The sequence below is a fragment of the Antechinus flavipes genome, chromosome 2, assembly GCF_016432865.1.
Source record: "Antechinus flavipes isolate AdamAnt ecotype Samford, QLD, Australia chromosome 2, AdamAnt_v2, whole genome shotgun sequence".
Classification (NCBI taxonomy): domain Eukaryota; kingdom Metazoa; phylum Chordata; class Mammalia; order Dasyuromorphia; family Dasyuridae; genus Antechinus; species Antechinus flavipes.
Window position 1 is genome coordinate 20,562,475 of NC_067399.1, and position 19,060 is coordinate 20,581,534.

General features: G+C 40.3%; 1 long non-coding RNA gene across 1 annotated transcript; it reads right to left on the bottom strand.

The window, feature by feature from the left end:
• Positions 1-1,743: 1,743 nt before the first annotated feature.
• On the bottom strand, positions 1,744-8,551 carry LOC127547373 (uncharacterized). Its single transcript, XR_007950168.1, has 2 exons — positions 8,443-8,551; positions 1,744-2,097 (listed from the first exon to the last, which is right to left on the bottom strand). It is a non-coding gene; the product is annotated as an uncharacterized LOC127547373 (long non-coding RNA).
• Between the last annotated feature and the right edge of the window lie 10,509 nt (positions 8,552-19,060).

The window sequence follows — 19,060 nt, forward strand, 5'->3', positions numbered from 1 at the left end:
CCTCTGTTCATCCTGCTGGCTCTGGCACTCTCTCTCTCTCAGGGCATCGGGCTCAGGGGCAGGTGGTTCACTGGTGAGCGCGGCTCCCCCTTTCTCTTCACTGGGGCTCAGCCAGAACAGCAGGAAGCCGAGAGGGGCCGGCCACCCAGCACGGTCAGTGGAGCATAGCTGTCTCGGCTGGGTCCCCAGGGAGAAGGCTGTTCGGGTTCGGGGAAGGACTTGGAGAACTGGGGCTCTGGAACGCCGTTCACGGTGCCTTAACTTCTGAGGGGCAATAAATAGTCAGCAGCCTCGGCGAGCCCACATCCTGAGCCCACATTCGAGGAGGGCTGGAACTAGGGGGAGCAGCAGGAGCTTTGTCCCAGGAAGCCCAGAGCTCTGGCTGGCTGACAACAGCTGGGCTTAGGACCCCGTTACCCATAATGAGCAATTGAAATAGAAAGCTACTAGATAATCACAGCAGGGGCCAAACTCCTGGTGAGGGAAGCAGAATCTACAGCCTCCAGGGCCCCTTCACAGATCTCTGATGCCAGAATGCGTGTTCTCAGAAGGGGATTTCCAGAAACGATTCTCCACCCCTCGGTCTAACAATCCAGAGTAACTTCATGATGGGGATTTCAAGCCAGTAAAAACTTTGTGGTATTATAATGAATGTCCATGCTGAAGCCCCCTTAGACGCCTCAATGGCTGTCCTGGATTCTTGTAGCCCTGCCAGGGGAACAAGGCTCTATGGCCCTCCCAGCATGGGAAAGGCTTCCATTAAATTTAACTCAGCCACAGACCATGTCTCCTCTCCCGTCATGGATCAGCCAATTCAGGGAAGCCACAGAAGCTCGGGTTAGGTCGGACACAGAAATTTTCTTTCTTTTAAGCTTTTTAATTTAATTTAATTTTTTTACTGAGACAAGTGGGGTTAAGTGACTTGCCCAGGGTCACACAGCTAGGAAGTATTAAGTGTCTAAGATCAGATTTAAACTCAGGTCCTTCCTATCCACTGCGCCACCTCACTGCCCCTGACACAGAGACTTTCAAAGGCCAGCTACCAATGTCTGTGGATTGTGATCTACTTGGGTCTATCCAGGTCAACAGTCGCAGATCCATAACATATTCAAACATAAAAAAAAATGTCGTGGATCTGTTGTAACTACACCAGTTACGCTGGACATTTCTTGTTCAAATCAGAAAAAAACTATTGCCCAACTCTGTGAATGAGAGGAAAAATCAACTCTGCTTTGGGCAGTGGTCAAGATTTAAACACAAGCTGTGTAATCAAAGATAAATCACTTTGACTTTTAGAGTCTTGGTTTCATCATCAGTAAAATGGGCTTAAAATGTTGGCTTTACCCATAAGACACAGCTGTTGTGAGAAATGTGCTTTGCAAACCTTAAAGTCCTACAGAAACCTGATTATTTTTATTGTTTTTAGGGCCCTATGGTCCATCCCTCAACCCTTCCCCCTCCACCACGACACCAAAATTTCCAATTCCCATGGATTGACCGGGAGCTGACCCAAGAACATTTGGTCAAAGAGCATCTTTGGTCCTGTTGTCCTCAAATGAGTTTACTCTGATGAACTATTTCATTTCTAGGTTACTACAGATGTAGAAGAATGAGGTTCCAGGTGCCACATAAGCATTAAAGTGAACAAGTATATGGGACAGATTTAATGTTGATTCACAGAAAATTCATAAAATGCAAAAAAAAAATGAGAGTAACCTACAAACAGATAGAGAAACTACATAATGTACTCAGAGGACTTTAATGAAGGGATTTCCCTGATTAGCCAACCTTATATCATTGTTATAGTATTATCATTTGAAATGAGTAACTCAAAGTCTGTTACAATGATTGGGAACCCCCTTCCCTCTATCCTTCTTTTCATCAGAATCTCCATATTCTCTTCCCTTGGCCACTTTCTCTTCTACCCATCATCCTTTTTTTTCCCACACTTTCCCCTTTTTTGGAGAGGAAGCATGGCGGGGAAGGGAGCGTGTATCCAAAGACAGAGTCAATATCTAGGTTTAATCCTTGATTTTGATATTTCTTAGTAGTTCCGGTCTGGGACAAGTCGATTCATCTCAACCTCAGTTTCCTCTGCTGTAAAATGAGACAATATTAATGGTGCTTAATCAGAATCCATCAGTTTTTTATTTATTTATTTAATTTTTAAAAATTAATTTAATTAATTAAGAATTAATTAATAACTATTTTGATGTAATGATTTCTTCGCTAATCAGACAGCTCTCATTTTATGTATTCGGCACCTCTCTTACGAGAAGGCACCCACAAGCTTCATCAGACCAAGGAAGCCCTTCCAAATTCCCTCCAGCTCTGCCATCCTGGGATTCTGAGCAAGAACGCGCTGCTGGCCTTCGGGAGCCTGGCCGTGGGTGGCGTGGGCCCGTTGCCACATGCTGTGTGAATCATGTTTTTCTTTTGTCTTCCTCCCTGACCTTGGCTGCTGGGGTCCCTTTTTATCCTATATGCAAATGTTTTCTGGTTTCTTTTTTTGCCCTTTGTTTCAGTGAGTTCCTGAGAAATACAGTTAGCAGTATCTAGGAGACATTTTAAGCAACTGACCTATAACTACGGAAACACCTTCTCTCCCCCACCCTCATCTCCCCACCCTGCCTAAAACGCTAGTCAGCTCTCTCCCTTTAAGTTTGAGCAAAGATTGTGCGCACAGAGACCCAGACCATGGCATCTCTGCTGTTCTTTGCTGGAGCATCCTTCCTCCTCCTTCCCAGACTCCTCCTCTCCAAAGCTTCCCTGGCCACTCAAGTTCACACTAACCCCTCCTCGCAATCACAGACTGTTAGAGAAAGGGACTTTTAAGACCATCTGTCTGGCCCAACCCTAGAACTGGAACTTTACAGATGAAAAGACCGAAGCCCCCAGTGGTAAAAATAACAGTGTCTCAGGTCATGCAGGGACTCTGTAAGCTGGGAACTAAAATGCCTGTTTCCTGACTTCCAGTGCCTTCATTTCCACAACACGCATCCACTTGTAAAGGGCCCTGGTACCCAAGGATGCTGTTTCCAGGAAGTGGGCTCCCTCTCAAAGGGGGAAATCTTTCAAGGATCTGGGAAAACCAGGACAGAGAGACGGTGCCATAGTGACCAGTGCTAGACCTGGAGCTGGGAAGGTGCATCTTCCTGCGTTCAAATTTGGCCTCCTTAGCTGGGTGACTCTGGGCAAGTCACTTACCCCATTTGCCTCAGTTTCCTTATCTGTATAATGAGCAAGAGAATAAAATGGCAAGCCACGTCAATGTTTTTGTCAAGAAAATCACAGAGTCAGACACAACTGAAAATAACTCAACAGGAATAAAAACCAGGGCAAAAGGTTTATGGATCTCACGAGGCATAATGGCAAATGTGAATCATTATTATTGGGGTTTTTGGTTCATCTATGAGGATCCCCACTGGCGTTTTTCATAGCTGGTTACTCCATTCCCCTGAGGTCTCTACAGATGAAGTAGTAAGCTTCAGAGGTTCCTGCCCCCACCTCCGTTATGGACCCCACCCCCCAACCTGGGCAGTTTGCCTTAGGCTGGTCTTCCCAGATTTTTCCACCCTACAGGAGGTTACCAATAGCAGCTCCATCTTTACTCAAATCTTAAGCTGATTATTCTACTCACAGACGACCTCCTGACCCCAAAAACCCAACTAGCCCTAGTGAATGGGCACTCCTTGGCACCCATATACCCAATTCCACATTGCTTTTTTCCTCCCTGGCACCAGGGAGTCCAACTAGCAGGTAGCTACGTAGTTAATCTGGAATCAGATAAAGCTGAGTTCAAATCCAGATTCGGACATCTACTAACTGGGCAAGTCACTTAACTGTCGTCTGCCTCAGTTTCCTAAGCTGTAAAATGGGGATAATCACGGCATATCTCTCTCACAGTCATTGAGGATCAAAAGACACAATATGTGCTTTGTAATCTTATTATCATATTGTTGTTATTGTCATTGTTTGTTTTCTACAAACCCCAAAATTTCCCAGTGACGGTCTATCTCCTAGCCAGAGTTTCTTGCAGTGAATTCAAGAACCCCACGGCTTTTTATCACCACCCTCCAGGAGTTTCTATTCCATTAGAAAAGTAGAAATGAATGAATTGGAGGGAGTTATCATTATATGGCTTAGAATGGGCAAATGCTAAGTGCTCTGGGTACTAATCAAAAAGTAAGACATCCTTGTTTTAGGACACCTTCCTTTGTAATGAGGGAAACAGCACAGATAGCTTGTTAAAAAAAATCTTAATGCAATCTTAGATTTTTTTTAAATAAATAAAGACAATGATGGAGAGAGCCATCTGCATCTAGAAAGAAAATTGTGGGAACTGAATGTGGATCACAGTACAGTATTTTCACCTTTTTGTTGCTGCTTGCTTGCTTTTTGTTTCATTCTCATTTTTTTTCCTTTTTGATCTGATTTTTCTTGTGCTGCATGATAACTGTGGAAATATGTAGAGAAGAATTGCTCATGTTTAACATATATTGGGTTACTTGCTGTCTAACAGAGGGAATGGAGGAAGGAAGGGAGAAAAAATTTGGAGCACAAGGTTTTACAAGGAAAACTGTCTATGCGTATATTTTGCAAATAAGAAGCTAAAAAATTAGAATTAATGAATGAATGAATAAAAATAAAGGGCAGCTAGGTTGCACAGTGGATAGATTATGACCCGGATCAGAAGGACTTGAGTTCAAATGTGGTCTCAGACACTTGATACTTTCTGTGTGACTCTGGTCAAGTCACTTGATCTATATTGCATCACAAAAATAAATAAATGAATTAATGAGTGAATGAATGAAAACCATAATGGGAAACCCTATAAAGAAGCTTTCAGCTTGTAAGTCATGGACAAGTCACTTGATCCATATTACATTACAGAAATAAACAAATGAATGAATGAATGAATGAATGAAAACTACAATGGGAAACCCTATAGAGAAGCTTTCACCTGTAAGCCATATCATATATGGATGCCATAGTCTTGAGGATGCAGCAGCAAAGGAGATGATCATGTTTCTTGTTTAAGGACAATTCCACTGATAAAATCCTATCTGTCTCTCATGTTGAACCAAGGACTTTGGTGGCCTTCGGAAGCTATCACTACCGCACCCACAGAAATCATTGCCAGACCACATTACCACCGAGGGTTGCTTTCTAGGCTGTGAGAACTGAGTTGGAAGACTAACCAATGGTGGGGGAGCTCCATCACTCCTAAACTGGTGGGCTTACCTGCCCATCTCAACAGTTAGAATAAGCAGTTGTGGGTGAAAAACAGATCCTATCTCCTCTGTCTCATTATCAATCATTCCTCTCAATTATGGCTGCAAAGCATGAACTGGAATCAGAGCAAGATGTCGAGAGGTACTGCAGTCCCAAAGGATCTTGGGTTGAGCTGGTTCCTGGGGGAGATGGTGCCTGAGAAGAGGACCTTGGTTTTTGACCTGCGGCCACACAGTATCTGGCAGCTCTTTTCTCTCCCCTAGGATGCTCTATTGATATTGAAAGGTAGAAAAAACTGGTCAAGTCTCCTCATTTTAAATTCCTTGAACTCACACAGAGTGAGCCTCCATTCAATGTGTAGCCCTAATCCCACAACTCATTATGAAAACAACCAAGTCTTTCAGCTGAAGGGTAGCCTCTGTCTCTGTCCCCTGCAATCCAAGACCAGCCTGGCAGAGTAGCCCATGGATGCCCATTTATTGGCATCTCTACCTTCACCATTAGAGTCCCTAAAGACAGCACTGACCTGCTGCTCCTCCATCACTGAGGTTCGTGGGGGGCTGAGAGACACAAAAGTGCCATAGGATGGAGGAGAGGTGTCCCAGGGGGGCTTCTGGGATGCAGGAGGAGGGTAATTTAATATTCAGGATCATAGAGTTAAAGCTGGATTCAACTTGTCTGACTCCTTCGTTGGACACATCCAGCAAATGAAGCAAGAATAGGCTAAATGAATTGCATTTTCATTTTAAATAAGAGCATACACAGATGCCGCATTCAAGGGAGTGGGGAGAGAAGTCACAATACAAATATAATCTTACTAGACTGATCTAATAAAGATGTTTAGAAGGTGATGGTGACGGTAAAACATAAGGGAGTTTCACAATGGAGATGGTATTTTAGGCTACAGGTTCTTTAGAAAATCTACAAAGGACATGATAGAGTTTTTATTTAGCAGACCAGGTGGGGGGAAGTATCATAGCCACCCCGGACAATGGTGGTACTCATTTGGAAAACAAATTTGTTTAATACTAGTCAAGGTTTCAAGGTCCACATCTTTTAGTTAGGAAGAGGAAACATTGCTTCTTTAATCTATTTGCATTTTTTTTTTACTTAATCCATATTTTCAGTATGATACCTGCCACTGAATAAGGCTTGTAGCAGAACAAGGCTTGTGTTTCCCAGTTCACACCAGTTTTTTCCCTACATTCATCTGTGTGCCCTGCATCAATGACCAAAAAGCAAGAACTGGTCCTTGCACTAGTAGATATGCTTCTCTCTGCTGAAGATCATTTCCTTCTTAACACTTAAACTTGTCTTTGGAGATCTAACTAGTACAAAAAAAAAGTCTTGAGGCAATACATCACTCCCTCTGGTCTGTAGCGTTCCCTCTTCTGCTGCAAAAAGTTGGGAGTCCAATTACAATTGGTCAGAACCCCCAGTTAGGAAAATTCCCAACATTTAGACAAAGGTTTGGTTCTCTGCCCTAATTTAAATTTGTATATACCTCTGGCTGAGAAGCTTTTTCCATCAGTGGCTCTTCTTGGATTCAATTAAGAAAAGCTGATCACCAAAATCTCATCACTTTACAATGGATTCAGTTTTTGATGCTCCACCCTTTCCCCCCAAGAGCTGCAGTTGGAGAGCTACCCTTCTCCCAAAGCCTTCTTTTATAGAGAACTCAAAACTTTCCAGCTAACTCTTCATTTTCCATCAATAGCTGTGTTTGCTCCATCGAGCATCATGTTCCTGACAAACCTATTATCTGGGCCAAGAAGTTGGAACCAAACAAAGAACACTGATTATTTATGAACAGAATAGAAATTTGACAAGGCTGTATATTGTCACCATATTATTTAGCTTTTATGCAGAGTACATCATGCAAGGTGCCAGGCTAGATAAATCGAACGCTGACATTAAGGCTGTTGGGAGAAATATCAATACTCTCATATATCCAGATGATGCCATTCTGATGGCAAAAAGTGAAGAAGAGTTATGGAGCCTCTTCATGAGGGTGAAAGAGGAGGGTATAAAAGCTGGCTTGAAATTTAACATTAAGAAGTAAGATCTTGGCATCTGGGCCCATCCCTTCCTGGCAAATAGAGGGAGAAGAAATGGAAGCGGTGTCAGATTTTACATTCTTAGACTTAAAGATCATTGCAGATGGTGACTGCAGCCATGAGATTCAAAGACTCTTACTCCTTGAGGACAAGTGACTGTCTTTCTTTTTTTTATTTGTATTCCCAGAATTTAGCACAGTTCTGTGCTACTATGCAGCACTTACTTTATAAATATTTATTAGTAAGTGTTTTATAAATATTTATTAAATTGAATTGGTTTCTTTAGGGTTCAAATAAAATTCAGGTTATCAAAAATATTTGAGTAAAGAAATAAACAGAACATATTATAATGGAGAAGCACTCTGAGGGAAATCGGGGGAAAGAGAAGAGCTTTTCTTAGAATTTGCCTCAGTCCTAGAAAACCAATTGGTGGTTTTAACCCATGTTTTCTTCCCTGAGATGCTTGTAGGGTCCAGTGGTCATCCTTTATTTCTCTTTTCTCTGCCACAGTTTAATCCTACTCTTTCTTTTTTTCCCTCTATTTCCCCTATAATACTAATTCTTTCTGCTCAGCTCACTTAGTCTTACACAGAGTTAAGGAAGCTACCACTCACACATTAATAAAAGGAGGTCTCTATGAAAAGCCCAGCACATCATTCAATCCTGCTTTCCTACTCAAAGATTGACTTCATGGCTCCTGGAGCTAAATGAGTTTTTTTTTTTTAATCACAGGTAGTGAAAGGCAGAGCCTGGCTTTGAGCCTATTCCAGATCTATAGTCTTTTCTGCGTTATGAACGTATACATCTATATATGGAAATTTGCATGTGTATGAACTAGGTGTATATAGATTGATAGATACCTACATCTATATCTATTGATCTATATTTATATACATGTCTATAGGCAGCTAGGAGGCACAGTGAATAATAAAATTGTCCACGCTGGAACATAGCAGAACCAGAAATTTAGGAATCCACTTAGGTTTATTGAGTTTGTTAGCAAGAGAATCCCACCTACATGGGTAGGGACTCCTTAACAGGACAAGGCTTATGCAGGTTCAATTTGGCAAGAGATAAACTGGTCACTATGCACTAGTGCATGGTGATGGGCCTGGAGCCAGGAAGACTTCCCTTGGCTTCAGATACTTACCAGCTGTGTGACCCTGAGGGAGTCACTGAACCCTGTCTGCCTCAGTTTCTTCATCTGTAAAATAAGCTGGAGAAGGAAATGGCCAACTACTCCAATATCTTTGCCAAGAAAATCCTAAATGGGTTCAAGAAGAGTCAAAATAAGTGAAAAACAATGGAATGTTTCTCTCTTTATTATTTTTAATTCAACCATTTAGCCTATTTTTATTGTCGCGTTGTCTATCATCACGATTGCTACTCCTGACTTCTTTTAGTTCATCTGAAGTATGATAGATTGTGCTCCAGCTCCTTATTTTAACACTGTGTGAGTCTGGAGGGGAGGAAGGAAAATAGCAACCGCAATCATCTTGTAAGATCCTGGTAGACTGATTCCCCAACCATCTGGTGGTCTAATAATGGAACTCTTCAAACTCTATAGAAGGACCACCAAACTTGTTGATCCTGCCAACTCTGAATTGTTGCATCTGAAAGGAGCCCCACAGCAACTTAATCTGCCTCAGCATCAAACCCACTCCCACCTCCAGATCACAACCTTCCTGGGCCATTAAATTAAAAACTCAAGAGAAGAGTAAAAGATGCCACATTTGCTCTCAGTAGGAGCTGGGGATCACCATGTTGTGGTAAGTTTCTCCAAAGGCCGTGGACATGAGGGATAACGCATTCCCTTGCACAAAAGGCCATCTTTGAAGTCGTTTTCACATCATGCTCCAATCTGGATGCTTTGAAGCTTTACAGCATCCTTTTCTTGTTTCCAGGCTTCTCAAGACTTGAATAATGCTCCAGAGCATCTTTTAATAAATCTCATCTGAAAACCCAAGTCTTAGGTATAGATTTCTCTCCTTTTCTCCAGTCCATTTTTAGATGCCCAGTTGTCATATAATTGCTCTTTTGAAGAGACCATATCACCAAAGAGAAACACCAGGAGAAACTAAGCCCTTTTTTATTTCAAATTTCTAAAACTCACATAGAGTGAGCTCTCATTCAGCTCCAGTGAATGACCCTAATTCAGCAAATCATTATGAAAACAATCAAGAAGCCCCACAAGCGAAGGGGAGCCTCTATCCCTGTCCCTAAAATCTAAGACCAGCCTGCAGAGAAGACAAGCAAACTGCCCATGGATGCACTCTTTACTGGCATGTCTGCTTCCCATCCTTAGGACTCCCAGGGAAACTCTGACCTGCTCTTCCTGGGGGGTCACTGATGTCAAATGGGAAGCAAAAAAGGTACAGAAACATTCAGCCCCAAATCAGGAATTTTTGCTATTAGAAAAGTAGTAGACTTTTGTTGTAGAAAAATTAATTCTCTAGCTATATCTGCTTAGAGACTACTTTAAAAATGGGAGGGAGAATGGTGATAGACAGAGGCAGGAACTTCTCAGGGTCTCCAGAGGAAAAGATGGGAACAAAAAGCTGGTTCAGCATAGAGCAGGTGAGACGGACCTGCCCTGGTACAGAATTCTCCAGGAGCCAGAACATGACAGACAGGGAGGGTGGCTGGCGGTCTCAGGATGAAAAGACTTCCTTCTTCTTTCTTTTCTCTGAGGGACAATCAGGAGGAGAATTACATATATTTTAGATGTCTCAAAAGAGGAACCTGGAAATAAAAGAACTAGTGGAGGAAGGTCAGAGTCAAGGGTCATCAGGGTGAGTGATATTGCAGGTTCAGTTGCAGATTCACCACAATAAAACAAATATCACAATAAAATGAATCACATGATTTTTTTTTTGTTTCTCAATGCATATATTATACTAGAACATCTTATTCCAGTAACAACAGAGAGGTCATCGTCACTGGATGATAGACTCAGCAGAAGCAGGGGGCGGAGAGAAATGCTGAAAGAAGAAATGGAAAATAGTGGGAAGTCAGGTTTGAAAGGCTTTAAAATCAAACAATAGATCCTGAAGGCAATAGAAAACAATAGAGTTTCCTGAATAGAGAAGTGACATAGTCAGACCTGTGTTTTAGAAAAATTACTTGAAAGGTGGACTGGGATGTGGAGAGATTTGGGTCAGTCAGACCCACGGGTAGGTACTCCTGGAATCGTGGGAGTACAGATGTAAGGTGATGGGCATCTGCCCAAAAAGGGGGGGGCAATGTTGGAGGTAAGGATGAAATCAATTCCAGAAATGTTACAAAGGTAAAATCCACCGTACTTGATAACGGACTGACTGCCCCAGAGCCAAGAAAATTGATGCAATTCTCTTTTGTCTGTAGTTCCTCTATTTTGTTTCTCACCCTGTCTGTTTTGCAGCCCTACCCTAGCACTGTAATCTTTCTTTCTGCTGAAACAAGTATTTAAAAAGAAATTGTCTGTTAGGGAAAGTTAAGAGAAAAAACCCAAATAATTGCCTTTTCTGTTACATATCTCCAGTCTTACCACCAAGACCCTTATAACAAAGCCTATTCAATCAAGGGTGACCCTACACAATTTTTGTTATTCTCCAATCATTGTTCGTCATGTCTGACTCTTCATTTGGGGTTTTAACTTGGCAAAGATGCTAGAATGGATTGCCTTTTTTATCCAACTTATTTCACAGATGTGGAAACAGGGAAATGGGCTTGACTCTCCCAGAGTCCCACAGCTCTGTCTGATGCCAGATTTGAACACAGGAAAGTGACTCTTCCTGACTCCAAACCTGGTACTCTGGGCACTTTGGTTACCCAAGTTATTTCTTGCCAAATTGAGCCTGTAGAATCCTTGTCCTTTTGTTCCTTCAGGGGATCTCCACCCATGTGGGTGAGAGTCTCTTTCTGGTAAACTCAATATGGATTCCTAAATTCTAGTTCTGATTCTCATAGATTCCCACATTAATAATTTTACCTGCTGAGTCTTTTCTAGAATTCTTGTCATGGCAACTGAGCAAATCGTGACTTCTCTACAAATAATTCCTAGGAAAAAGGAACCTAGACCTCAATCAGCTGTTGGGGGAAGATGTCAGGCAAGATCTTACGTCCTCTTCGGTAGTTTGACTAGAGAAAGAGGTTTAGAGCTGGCAATGTTTTAAGAACAGAGAGGGCTGGGAGGCAAGACTCACCCAGAATATTCACCAATATTAAAGAGGGCCCCCAGCTTGTAATCAAATGAGTCAGGAAAGCTTGACATCCAGGAACTGAACTTTCCTTCTCTTTGAAGATCATTTCTGTGAAAACCAAGGGAGAATTCTCATTCTTTTTACCAGCAATTAATAAAAATAAACACAAACCCTTGAGCAGGAATTCAAACTTAGTTCCTGTCATTTAGATTTTTGGACCTCTTCCATTGAACTTGCTAAGTATTAGAACAAGAAATATCTGAATGATTTATGTCAGAAAAGTAATGGAAACAGACATCTTTTTATTTAACTTGGATTCTGTTTTTAGAGTGGTGTGCCTCCGTGATTCCTTGTTGATCGTTGACCTGGAATTCCTAACACTGGTCTGGTCTCAGGAGCTCACCCCCGCTGGGTGACAGACACAAAGCTCTGAGCTCACAAACACCCATCTAAACATTTCCCCTCCCATTTAGCACCTCAATCCGGGCCCAGTAATCGCTAAATGTGGCCTCTGACAGCATGATGCCATCTTAGAAGTGTAAATAGCCGCCACGAGGAAGGAGACTCCTTCACAGACCTAAGGAAGAGCCACAGGTCCACCTTTGCATGCTGCAGACTTCTGGTTCACATCCTAGCTCTTGAAACTTGCCCCTTTGAGATCACTAGTGACCTCAGAGTCAGAGATTCCCTGAACAACTATAGCAATATGGCCCAGGGAGAAGTGATCCCATGTCTTCATTCAGCTCATCTGGGAATAAAAACCCATAGATTACAGCCCTGAAGAGGTTTCCATTTATTCTTCTTCAGATTAATAAATTTTGCACTGGGTTTCTCTTTGATTTCCTGCTATAGCTGATAAAGTGCATTAAAAGAATACTCATCTAGAAAATAATTTCTACTAATGTTTGGGGGCTAATTAAACCCTGACGGTTCAGTAATACAGAAATCCTTAGAGGAGCAGGGCTATGGAGTGAGGGAAAAGCCTATCTTGAAAGCAGACCACAAACTCTCACCATTTTCCTAGCAAAAAGTCACTTGCTGTACATTGAGAGTCATGAATACTATCCAGAATGGTTAATGGAAGAGCGATATAAGCCAGAGAACAAGCTAAGAAGGGGCCAGGATCGGAGATGATGCTGAAGTTTCGCCAGAGTTGGGTAAGAGTCAAGCTTTTGTTGGAGAGAAGGAGGGAGCAAGACATTAAAGGAAAAAGTGTTTCATAGCAAATCAGAGGACCTCAACCTATCTATATTCAGCCAATGTGACCTTCGAACCAGCCAATATACCAATGGGGGTCAAATGTGCTCATCTGCAAAGTGAAGCAATTGGCCCATTAGCCAAATAAAAAACAAATTATGAAACACCCAACAATGTACTGAGCCCTAGAGATGCTAATAAAGACAAAAGACAGTCCCTACTTCAAAGAAGCTCACATTCTAACATGAAAGAGATGATCTCTAAGGTTCCTTTTTGCTCCAAGTTTTGTGATCCCATGATAGAAGGAAAATATAATGATAAACACTGAAATCCATACAGCCCTTAAAATATATTTTTAAAAATTACATCCTCGACTAGTATGGCAGAAACTAGGGATTTGCCCACACCTAATACCACACACCAAGATAAGGTCAAAATGGGTTCATGATGTAGACATAAAGAATGATATTATAAACAAATTAGAAGAACATAAAATAGTTTACCTCCCAGATCTATGGAGAAAGAAGGAATTTGTGTCCAAAGAAGAACTAGAGATCATTATTGAACACCAAATAGATCATTTGGGTTATATTAAGTTAAAAAGGGTTTGTACTAACAAAACTAATGCAGACAAGATTAGAAGGGAAGCAAAAATTATAATTAGAGACCAAAGTCTTCCACTGCAGCAGGGGCCATCTCCAGTCTTGCTGATTTATATCTTGCCATTGGACCCAGATGGCTCTGGAGGAAAGAGTAAGGGTAGTGACTCTGCCCAGGACTGCCTCACTTAAATATAATTCATTTGCAAAGGATGTAATTTTCATTTATTAAAACTTTTTAATTTTCAAAACACATGTATGGATAATTTTTCAACATTCACTCTTGCAAAACCTTGTGTTCAAATTTTCCTCCCCTTCCCCTCACCCTCTCCCCTAGATAGCAAGTAATTCAATATATGTTAAACATGGTAAAAATATAGATATTAAATCTAATATATCCATACATATTTATACTATTATCTTGCTGCAAAAGAAAAATCAAATCAAAAAGAAAAAAATGAGAAAGAAAATAAAATCCAAGCAAACAACAACAAAAAGAGTGAGAATATTATGTTGTGATCCACACTCAGTTTCCACAATCCTCTCTCTGGGTGTAGCTGGCTCTCTTCATCACAAGATCATTAGAACTGGTCTGAATCATCTCACTGTTGAAGAGAGCCACGCCCATCAGAATTGATCATTGTATAATATTGATGTTGTGTACAGTGATCTCCTAGTTTTGCTCACTTCAGTCAACATCCGTTCATGTAAGTCTCTCCAGGCTTCTCTGTATTCATCCTGGGGAGCATTTCTTATAGAACAATAATATTCCATAACCATATTCCATGGTATATAATAATATACCATAACTTAGTCATCCATTCTCCAACTGATGGCCAGCCACCCAGTTTCCAGTTCCTTGCCACTACACAAGGGCTGCCACAAACATTTCTGCGCATGTGGGTCCCTTTCCTTCCTTTAAGATTTCTTTGGGATCCAGACCCAGGAGAAACAACGTTGGATCAAAGGATGTGCACAGTTTGATAACTTAATCATCTCTCTAAGCCTTGAGTTACTCATCTGAAAATCTGAGATCTGGATTACCTGTTACCTAAGGCCATGTGCTTCATTGATCCAAGTCCTTGAGCAACAATGGTCTACATTTACAACCCTGACACATCTTATTTGCTCAGAGGATGATTATTGGACTCTATCCTATGTAACATTTAGACCCAGAATAGCTGAAGTAGCCTGTGAAATGATGCTCTCCATTCTATTAGGTCCATCACAAGTAATGTTGATGAATATTTTCTGGGATTGGTGCCCTGGCTCTGATGCAGAGCTAACTTTCTTTGTTCTGTTCAATTCCAAACTCTAGAGTGAGAAGGACTGGGAACTCCAAGAGTTGAGGCAGTAACCATGGGAAAATAGCATCCCCAGAGCTGCCATCACCCTCGGTATACCATCCCAGATTTAATAAACTCAATTCAGTGGCACAGGAGCACCTGGCAAAAGGGAAAGCCAGAAGGAAAGACTAAAAGGAGAGGAGCTATGACCAAAAAGGGAAAAATCAAAGTGAGCCTTTGGTCTTCAAGTGTATCTCAGAGCAGAAGAAATGGGCTGAAGTTACTAGTTATACCCCTTTTGGAGAAGTAAGAAAAGTTCCCGAAAAATCCTGCACTTTCCCCAAATTTTTCTCCCTAAGCCTGTCCAGTAACAGATCCTAAAATAGATACAGTCTGCTCACTTCCTTTATTTAAATGTCTCCTGTATCCTGATTTTCGTCTCAAAAATAAAAAGACCAGGACTATAGCTAAGGATAAAAATTGAAATTAGGACTAAGAGCCAAACCTCTAGCTGAATGTTAAAGATTTTAGGAATTTTCTTAACTAAGCGTATTGAACCTCTAGGATTGCTACAGTTACAGCTTTTCATCTGATAAATTCAATTAAATATCCATAATAGGAAAAAAAATCAAGAAATAATAACATCAGGTTAGATAAATATAACCCCTTTGTGCATAAAACTAACAACAGTTAACAACTATACAATACACATATCTACATCCCTGTGATGATGTTAATACAAAGCAAATAAACAAAGAGAGAAAAACAATAAAATGCAAGTATATTGAAAATAGCAATTCTTAGGGCAGTTAGGTGGTACAGTGGATAGAGCACCAGCCGTGAAGTCAGGAGGACATAAGTTCAAATCTGGCCTCAGATACTTAATACTGCCTAGCTGTGTGACCCTGGGCAAGTCACTTAACCCCAAATGCCTCAGGAAAGAAAGAAAGAAAGAAAAAAAGAAAGAAAGAAAGAAAGAGAAAATAGCAATTCTAATGTGAGTCAATGAATACTTATGCAGATACATGCAACATTCACATTGCATGTAAACATTAGCATCATCACCTAGCTCCCTATGTAACCTTTCCATCAGTCTCACCTGATCTATTTTAAGTTAGTCTGGTCATTGGTCAAACCAGTGACTCTGGTGACTTATCTTCCCTGTACCTATCTAGTTACGAGTTCATCATAGTTCTCATCAGAATTATAGTCCTGCTTTCCCAGCCCATACATTGCGGAGAGCTCCAGCTGACTAGCAGTGTTATTATGTTCTATGGTACACATGCAAATTCTAGGAAGTCTGGACAGCTGAAATGCTTGGTAGAAAAGATATTGCCTCTGAGGTTAGTCCTTTCCCATTGTTTGAACTAGTGACTGGGTTATAATATAATAAGTCTCTGGTGGAATACCCCAAGGCATGAGGAGAGGTGGGGTACACCCAGCATTTAACACAGTGCCTGGAAAACAGTCAGTGCATAATGAGTGCTTAGTGATTTGACTACACCTTCTAAGACCGCTGTTTTTTAAATAATGATTCTAAGACAGTAGGTGGTAAATGTTCAAGATATAAAGAATAAATTAAAATCACCCCTTCCAGGAGCTTACTTTTAATGCAAAAATAAATTAATAGAAAACATAAACTGTGGAATCAGAATTCTGAACCTCCTGTTTTTGTTGTTGAATTTCCCATAGATTAACACTAGTACAGAGAGGTATCTGGGTAGACTATGTATTGCTATCCTGAAGGACTATGGGAAATCTAGGTGGTACAATTGTTGGAGCACTGGTCCCGAAATCAGAAAGATGAGTTCAAATCCAGCCTGTGATTCTGAACAAGACATTTAACTTCTATCTACCTTAATTTCCACAACTGTAAAATAAAGATCATAATAGCATCTAAATCCCAGGTTTGCTATGAGATCAGATAAATATTCATAAATACTTAGCACATTGCCTGGTATTAATAATGCTTTTTTTTCTTTCCTTTTGGATATTTTTGCCTCAAGATTTAACAATAGGGGGTGGTAGAGCCAAGATGGTGGGGAGAAATGAGGAGTTGCCTGAGCTCTCCCTGGTTCCCCTCAGAAACAATGTTAAGTCAAACAAATGATAGAACCCAGAAAGAGACAGAGCCAAACAATTTTCCAGCTTAAGAAAGCTTGGAAGGACTTCAGGAAAGGTCTACCTCACTTGGGCAAAAGGGGAACAAAGCCCAGCACAGATAGTGCCCAGTGTCTGGACAAAAGGAGATTCTTAGCCACAACTAAGCTAAGGTGAGACCTCTTTGTCCTGACTCCACAGGACAATGGTCAGTCCCAGCATAGAAAACAAACCCTAGAAACCAGGAAACAACATATGTGATTAGGTTGGGCTACCAGAGAGCAGTAAGCAGGTCATCAAGCACATGAGACCCCATCATCCAAAGCCAGTGATCCTATCCATGTTCCCCAGCACAAGAAGATTGGGACAGTTCCCTTTGTACTCTAGAACAGTTCGATTTTAAAAGCCATGACAGAGGCCAAAAACAAGAAAAAAAAAAAAAGACCAAAAAACGAGCAAGGAACAAAAAAGAACCTTAACCATAGAAAGTTACTATGGTTACAGGGAAGCTGAAAACACCAGCTTAGAAGAGAACAAAATGTCTGAATGCAAAATCTCATAGCAGGATATGAATTGCTTTCAAGCCAAAAAAAGCCTTTTTGGAACAGCTCAAAAAGAATTTTGAAAGACAAATAATAGAGGTAGAAGAAAACTTGGGAAGGGGAAATAAGATATGCAAAGTCAATAATTTGGAAAAGAAGGACAAAAATTAACTGGAAAAAAACAACTCCTTAAAAAACATAATTGGCCAAATGGGGGGAAAATCCCTGAAGAAAACAACTCCTTTAAAAGTAAAATTCACCAAATGGAAAAAAAAGGTAGCTTTTGTAAGGAATAGAAAATCAATCCTTAAAAATTATAACTAGGCAAATGAAAATTAATGACTCTGAAACACCAAGAATCAACACAAAATATCTCATTGGAAAAATGACAGACCTAGAAAATAGATTCATGAGAGATAATTTCAAAATTATTGGACCATCTGAAAGCCATGATCAAAAAAAAAAAAAAAAAAAAAGAACCTGGACATCACCTTTCAAGAAATCATCAAGGAAAACTGCTCTAGTATCCTAGAACCCAGAAGATTAAAATGTCTTTGAAAGAATCTACCAATCACCAAAATGAAAACTCTAAGGAATATTGTAGCCAAATTTCAGAATTATCAAGTCAAGGAGAAAACACTGTAAGCAGTCAGAAAAAAACAATTCAAATATTGAGGTGCCACAGTCAGGATTACATAGGACTTAGAAGTTTCTACATTAAAAAACTGCAGAGTCTGTAATTTGATATTCCAGAAAGCAAAGGAGCTTGGACTACAACCAAGAATTAACTACCCAGAAAAAGTGAGTATATATTTTCAGGGAAAAAGATGAACATTCAATAAAATTGGGGATTTAACAATCCTTTCTGATGAAAAGTCAAAATTCAACAGGAAAGAAAAAATGTTATTCAAAGGTTAAATTGTTTACATCCCTACACAGGAAGATAATAATTATAATTCTTAAGAACTGTATTTTTATAAGGGCAGTTAGAAGAAATATACAAAGACAGAAGCTGACTTTGAAATGATGATTTTAAAAAGAAATTAAGGGATAGGAAAAGGATTGTACTGGGAGGAGAGAGGTAAAATAGGGTAAATTATATCACATGAAGAAGCACAAAAGAGTAGAGGGGGAAAGGGAGGGGGATGAGCCCTATCTCATCAGATTTTAAATAATCAAATTTGGCTCAAAGAGGAAATAATATATACACTTGGTAGGGATTTATATACTTACTCTACCGGGAAGTAAGAGAAGAAAAGGGGAGAAAGGGAGAAGTGGATAAAAGAAAGGGTAGAAGTAGCAGTAGACAGGGGAAAGAAAAGGGAAGGGGAAAAGGAGAGCAGAAAGAGCAAACTGAGGGAGTGATCCAAAGCAAAACACTAGTGAAGAAGGACAAGATGAACAGAGAGAAAAAACCATAAACAAGGGAGAAAATGCAATGGAAAGAAATACACAGTTGGTAATCATAACTATGAATGTAAATGGTCCCATAAAACAGAGGCAGATAGCATAGAGAATTAAAAAAAAAGAATCCTACAATATGTCGTTTACAAGAAACATATTTGAAATATAGTGATACACATAGAGTAAAGTTGAAAGACTGGAGCAGAATATATTATCCTTCTGCTCAAATAAAAAAGCAGAGGTAGCATCCTGATCTAAGACAAAGCAAATGCAAAAACAGATCTATTTAAAAGAAGTAAGCAAGGAAACTACATTTTGCTAAAAGGTACCACAGGCCATGAAGTAATATCAATACTAAATATATATGCACCAAGTGGTAGGGCAAAAGTAAATTATAGGAAGAGATGGAGCAAAATTATACTATACATCAGTCTCTTCCTCTCATAACTAAATAACTCT